The 7,313-nt window shown below is 39.1% G+C and overlaps 1 long non-coding RNA gene across 1 annotated transcript; it reads left to right on the top strand.

Moving 5' to 3' along the window:
- The first annotated feature begins 302 nt into the window (after window positions 1–302).
- Window positions 303–6,974, top strand: LOC116443550. Its single transcript, XR_004239964.1, has 3 exons — window positions 303–641; window positions 3,095–3,190; window positions 3,327–6,974. It is a non-coding gene; the product is annotated as an uncharacterized LOC116443550 (long non-coding RNA).
- The last annotated feature ends 339 nt before the right edge of the window (window positions 6,975–7,313 follow it).

Genomic DNA, 7,313 nt, shown 5'->3' with positions numbered 1-7,313 from the left:
ACCCAGCTTGTACTCTTACATGGTTGCTTGTGCGAGTTGATGTCTCCCTGCCTGTTACTCACTTATGGTTTGTAGTGTGATCAGGTGAACTTCGTGTTAGCAGCTCAGAAGGGTAGGAACAGGAGGAGGACCTCGTGCTTTCCCTAGTTATGAACTGTGTATTTGGGTACAGCTGCCTCCTGAACTCTTAGCCTTGGAGTTACAACTGCTTTGAAATTGTCTGAAATTGAAGCTTTACTCAGGTGGCTGTGCTCTTACTAATTACCACTTGCAGTAATTGATTGTGTTTCAATATTCCTTTGACTAATTCTTTAAGACAGGTTTCACAGCTTGCCTAAGGAATGCACAAATTGTTTGCTGACAGCGACCATCCTAAAGCCAGACTGGAAGGATGTGGACAGCAGTCAGTGTGCCATGAGTCACAGCCAAGGAAATGGCCAGCAGGGAGTCTGCAGGATTACTGGCAGAAAGGCTGGGAGTGCAAGGAACAACAACACTACCATTGTCCTTGGTTTGGAGACTGAGCTTTCCAATCAATACATGTCTATCCAAACAGTCCAAGTTTGAGAGAAACCTGCATTTCCTTTCTCACTCATGTGCGAAGAGGACAGAAATCCAGAATGCCATTACAATTGTCTAGAGTAAGTAGAAAGAACTTCCCGTCCCTCAAAGTCTTTCTATTTTTACTTTAGTGTACATATTTCCATAATAAGTGTTGTGATACATATTTCCCTACTGATTTTGGACTCTGCAATTGTGCTTTTTCCAGAGGATGCTTTCCCCAACCCCATCGCCACTTTTCACTAGTGATGTTTTTGTAACTTTTGTAAATACCCAGTCATGAGCTCTGTGATAAAAATATCCAAGAATATTATCCTTCCCTCCTAGTAGACAGGCTGCTCTCAACTTCAGCTGAGTTCAAAAGACACGTTTTCCAGGGAAGTGGGGAGAGGTGTTATGACACAGGGAGAAACATGGAAGACACGCTTTCTTCTGGGGACAGGTGAAAAGTCTGTCTCTGAGCATTTCTCAAGATTTCTCAAGACTGTACTGTTTATAAAAGAATTAGAACAAATGAGGCAGAAAATGATAGAGGAGAAAGAGGCTGGAAACAAAATCATCTTTCTAATCTATGCATCTAATGGGCTTGTTGTAATTCAGCTCTCCTTTAGACAGTAGTTAAAATATCCTCTTTGTATATTTGCTATCTATACAAAATAATTCCTGAGACCTTTCTTCCCTTTCTTTCCTTAAGGAAACATTCTTAGGTGTTGGAGAAAGGAGTATTCCCAAAGCAGTCCTCAGCTGCAGTCATTGAGTTATGTAGCCATGCTGCTTGTAAGATGGAGATTGACATACGTGTGGCAGAGGTTGTCATCCAGTGGTTTCCAAAACTGATGCTGTCAATATTTAATGAGGGGAAAGACCAGGTTCTATGTACTTTTCCTCTTTTTGTGTATGAATTGTTCTGATCAGGTCTCTATAGAATACTTAGGTGCTCTTTCTCCTTGTATTTGCTTTAGATCTGGTGAATTTTACAGGTTAAAAATGATCCAAAATTAAATGCAGATGAAGTGTTTAAACACTTTCCCAAATGGAGACACAAGACCAAGTTTGTAAGGGTCAGGGAAGTCAGAAAACTGAGGACCCAAGAGTTACAAGAGAAGATTTTTCCTGAGTTTTAAAGAACAAAGTCGTGGCATTTCAACTCAAATACCAACCCATATTTTGAGTGCTACATTATTTCATCTAGTTTATTTATTGAGGGTTATTATGCTTTGTGTTAAACAACAAGAAATGTTTTGATTGCTTTCTGCAATAAACATTATTGCATATTCTGTGACCATTATGAAGGAAAGAAAATATTAATCTCTTAAATGTTCTTCAAGTCTTTATTCTCTTTTTGCACACCTCTAAATACTGAGATGCTACTGAAATACTTGATATGCTATATACATATATCAATGACTTGATAGTTATATACATAAATTCCAAGAAAGTACACTATTAATTGATTAGAACAATGGAAAGTGGGGGTTGATGCAGATTCTTCAAAGACTGTTATGAGGGGTAATTTATCCCTCATGCTCGCTTTCCACTAGAACAGGCAAGTAAATAATTTTTCATATATGGGCTTATCTAAAATCTCATCTTAAAATCTTAGTAGAAATTGTCTGAAGCAGATATAATCAGTCTTTTATCAGTCAAATAAGATGTCCCCGATCTGTCATATTAAATCATCTCATTAATATATTGTCATCAGAGAAGGTGCTTTCACATGTTTGGAGCTGTTGTGAGCTGCTCACCAATACTACCGCCTTCTGACAGAAGAAAACATTTGTGGGATAAAACGCAACACCCCGCCATATATGTTTAAAATCTTACCCAAAGATAAAGTGTAAAATAGAAGAGTATGCTTTGGTGGAGAGACAGTAATAACTGTGAGCCTTGGTTGCAGTATGGGTATCTGTTGTTGGGCCAGCCTGTTCAGAAATTCATCCCTGTTTATGTGGCAATGCCCAGTTTTCACAGGTGAGCTTTTCTCATGATTGCAGAAATCACTGGGGGAGCCACCAGCCAGGCAGGAGCTGCCTTCTGTCTCTTTGTTGCCCCCACATCATGCTGGGTGTCAGTGCCCAGGCACTGGCTCTGGGCTCTGGGAGGGGAGGCCACAGATTTCAGCCAGTTCCAACCCCCTCACCACAGGGCACAGCTGAGCCCCTCAACCAAGGAGGCAGAGCCTCTGTAAAGAGACACAGTGCAGGAGTGCAGGCTGTAAGGAGTGAGGAAAACTGGTGTAAACAGAGCAGTTTAAAGCAAAATAATTTTGAGCCAGTGTGCAACTGAAAGAAAAATGAGAAAGATCATTGATTGTCAAAGATTTGGTTTGTTTCAATAACATTATTTTAATTTTCTTAGCATGATTTTTCTCTGGAAATTATTTTTTTCTTTTCTTTTTATTAGTGTTGCTCATGTATATGGGTTTCCAGACTGGAATAAATGGTTTCACAATTAACAGAAATGCACTTGGACTTGATGAAGCAGCATTTCAAAAGCTGTGTTGTAGGTAACACAATCTGTTATGTTCTACCAGCACCAGAAACCCCAGATTCGTACAACCACATTTGACAATCAATGAATGTGTTTGGGCTGCTGCTAAAATTGACCCTGGCTTAAGCACACAGCAGAGGTGAGTTGTCCTGTGCCTGTACCGACGTTCCTTCTGTTATACACCAGCATAATCAGCAATCAAGTGGTAAACTATGTGCCTAATATACAAAGTGTAGCTGAGATTATTGCAATATCTTTGTTTTTTTCTCTGGCAGCGTTGTCTCAGGAATATCTGTTTCATCTGGCTTGGAAAGAAAGATGTTAAAACTCTTTCAGCATTTTCAGATGTCCGAATCCTTCCCATGTCATGCAGTGGCTCCAGCTTTTTTTTGACTGAATGACAACCGCTTCCTCTCTGGAGCTAGACTTATCTGATCAAGTGGTGAAAATACAAAAATGAAGAAACCATGCATCTTAAACATTATTTTCACACTTGCCTTCCTCCTCTGAAGTGAGTTTTTCTTCAGTCATCAAGCATCAGCCAAATGTTCATCAGACATGTAAACAACATGGTTTGTGGGAGACATCTCTTCTGTCTGTACCCATTACTAGAGCATCCAAACCTGACTCCAAATAGTTTCCTGGCTGCACTTATGCTGTTTTTTAAGTTTTGCATTCAGATAACTGGATATACATCTAATCTCAGGGGAAAAAATATGTCTTTGCCTTTTAGTCCAGATATCAGTTTGCTTCTACTTGATTTGTAGACTGGGCAGAGATAGATGGAGTATGACACATAGTTTGCCTTCTTTTGCCTATCATCTGCCATTTCAGCCCCGCAGAGATTTCATGGGTGGTATAAGTTAGCTTTGAGTACCTTCCCAAACATCCAGACGGATCTTGGCCAGGGCATCTGGAGAATGGGAAGGCCACATGCAGGAATTTCAGTTTCATTTACTGTTCATTTACACAGTTCATGGTCTTTTATGCAGTCTAGACAACCATGTCTTTGAGTCTAGTCTATGAGAGAAAATGATACTTCCTAGAATTCAAGCAGTCTAATAAAATATATGAATCATATCAAAATCTGCTCTTTTCTGTATACATGTAGTTTAGTTGACATGGTGGTGGGTGTTCAGTCAGAAGTCAGACTCAGTGATCTTGGAGCGTTCCATTCTAGTGCAGACATGTGTTTTCCCTCTTGCAACACCAAAGGATTTCACTGCAAACCTTATTCACCAGTATTCACTTCACGTTATGGAAGCAGTCACTGTTTGTATCGAGGACCAGAGGAACCCAAAAATTCTGACTTTAGGGTTCTGTAAACTTATTTAAAGGCTCTCTGTCACAGAAAAGCAGTCTGGGATCTCACATTATCAGGCTAACTATTGACAGTCTGTTCTCAGTTGAATTATTGACTATTGTATAACAGGGTTTTGCTCAATATTCAGATTATGATGATGTCATTAAACTGTAAATCCATGTTCATTGCTGCCTAGCTGTCTAAAACTTTATTGTGAAAGCTCAATGTAAACTTTGGATTCAAAATCTTTCAGGCAAGACTGTTGATTTTAAAATGGCAAACGAAGATTTTTTCCTAAATTGCTTGTCATATGCTTTATGGGTCCAGCCCTAAGGTCCTGTCATAGTAAAATTAAATGCAAGTCTGCAGAGCCACAACTGAAGATACAATTCTTATTGTCACTTCCTACCCAAATACAAAGTTAGGTAAGTTTCATCTCTGCACATACTTATTTTTCTAGAAGGTGCTTTGCTAATCAGTAATCCCAGAGAAAAATTGCTACTAGACAAGGCAAGCAGAATGGGCTGGCACTGCTGTGGACTTCAGAGCTACCTCTGAATTGTGGAAATCTGAACTCACTTGCAAGACAGAGTCCTGCTTGAACCAATGTGTAGAGATGTACTGTGAATGGGATGGTCAAGTTACACAGCCACAGTCTCCTCACCACGCTTCATATGAGCTTCTTATTTGCCAGGGACACTTAGCTGGTGGCTATGCTGTTTCTAGGATGTTTTGGTCATGAAGGATACAGGCCTGACATGTGGGTCTGGAGACAGCCCTGTCGTAGTGCTTGAACATGTTTGCACTGAGCCCTCTCTGCAGATGATCCACTGGGACAGAAGTCCTGGCTTAGGTGCAGTCAATGAGAGCTCTGCTGGGAGGAGCAACTGCTGTAGAAAATAGCAGGGGGGGGGGGTTGGAGCGTTTCTATAGAACTCAGGGCCCGTTAAGTAAAAGACCATGTTTTGATGACTAATGGCTCTCAGGGGATGTCCTGGGAACATCTGTTCTGGACTGTTTCCTGGCTATCAATGAAGAAATTTCTGTTTAATCATGTCTCTTTACTGAAATTTCAAAACATGCAATCAGCATTAGAAATTGCCTCTTTGATCCATTTTTGGTACATGTGGGAAGGAAAGGCTTCACTTAGCTCCAGCCATGAACAGGATAAACTAAATTCTTCCTCCTGTAGATTCTAATGGGTTGATGTGAACAATGGACATTTGTCAGACTAACTCTTCCATGTAGAAGTCTTTTCCCAGCCTCATGTAAACTGCACTTGGGAACACTCGATCCTCTTAACACAACATATCTTCTTATTTTTATGCTTGATGCTAACTACAATTAAACAAAATTAAATAATTAACAAGAGCATTGTTGCATTGCAGTCTCTCAACCGTTGTTCCAGTGGGAGAGGACAGTAAGACCTTTAAGCAGCTGCAAGGAAGAAACAGCTGACAACCTTTGTTGGGTGTAAATGTGAAACATACATTCAGTTTACTTGTTTTATCTTTTGTTCTAACATCTGTGACTTAGTCTATATGCCACCAGCAATTACTTGTAAAATTCTGGTAAAGAAAATAAAATATGATTACAAGTAGGAAAGCAAATATGATGAGTTATCATGGCCATTATAGAACAAGAATACTGATCTGGCACTCTTCAAATTGCTTAACTACACTGCAAATGCAATCAATCAGCTTTATTTGTGTAATATATTGACTCCTTTTAAATATTTTTTTATATCTTCTAACAAAATATGTTCTTTATTAGATCAATTTTCATGGTGTACTCCTCTTTTTTGGTGTCTCTTTTTCTCACTCTCTCTCAAAGCCTTGTTTCTAGGAGAGCTCTCATATCAAAAATGTTGCCCCAAGCTGTTAGCACTTCATGGTTCATCTGGCAGGAAATGGAACTTCAATTGGGAGGGAGAATATAGGTTTTCATTAATGTCTCTCAAAACCGAGTACCAAAATTCTTTATTCTCCACTAATTTTCAGGGTCAAATTAAAGTGGGTCAAAGAGTGAGAAGTATTAGGGTGGCTATTTTTAAAATGCATTAGCCTCTGCATTGTTGCAAGGATGTCTTATGGTAGTTTCTCTGTGTTTAGTAGCATGTGCAGTAACCTTTCCTCCTCCTGTAATTACTTTCGCTCTTTAATTGCCTCTATCCTCTGCTCCGAATGTCAGGTTTCCAATGGAAGGTGGTCTTATTAAGGGAGAAATGAGAATAATAAGTAAGAGGGATTTTCCATGTTGATATGTGATGCACTAGAGAAAGGTAGGAAAGAGATTGAGCTCCAGATGAGTGAACAATTGCTCTGAGCAAAGCATGCTTGTAGTCACGTGAAGTGTGGATTTTTCAATTAAAAGATTTTTTTTTCAATATGTTAGTAATATTACAATTCATACATTAACAGTATTTTATTTTTTATTTACTTTTTCATTAGTTGGGTTTGTTAACAACTTCAGTAAAACTGATCTTTCTACAAAAATTGTTTTCTGTAACACATTCTCCCCTGCTTTTTTGTGTAACCCAGGCCTTGACTTATGACGGTATCTTGTTACAAATGCACCTTTCTAACTGGAGTTAGTTTTGATACATCAAGAGTAAACATAAGATAATAAACTTTTGATCAAGTGGAAGGTCGTGTTTCCCTTTACACTGATGATATCTGTCACCTTTCTGAGCTAAAATTGTCAAATCCAGAGTTAAAGGAAAAGGGTTACTGATACTATGAGGAGGGTTAGTTATTTTTCATTAGACTTAAATTTTGTTGTTCGACATGCATCAAAAAGAGATTAGTTCTTTGTAATCCTGTCCTCACCAATATTAAAACCATAAGTCTGTAATCAACCTCAGTCAATGCGATAAGAATTCAGGATGCAGCTCTTCCTTTCTTGTTGTGCAGGTGTGGTCCTTTTGATATCATTGGTGGTAGAGCAGATCAAAAGACAA

Source organism: Corvus moneduloides, chromosome 4 (assembly GCF_009650955.1).
Source record: "Corvus moneduloides isolate bCorMon1 chromosome 4, bCorMon1.pri, whole genome shotgun sequence".
In the NCBI taxonomy this organism is placed as follows: Eukaryota; Metazoa; Chordata; class Aves; order Passeriformes; family Corvidae; genus Corvus; species Corvus moneduloides.
Note: the sequence above shows the minus strand (reverse complement) of the source record. Positions and strands in the feature narration are given on the sequence as shown.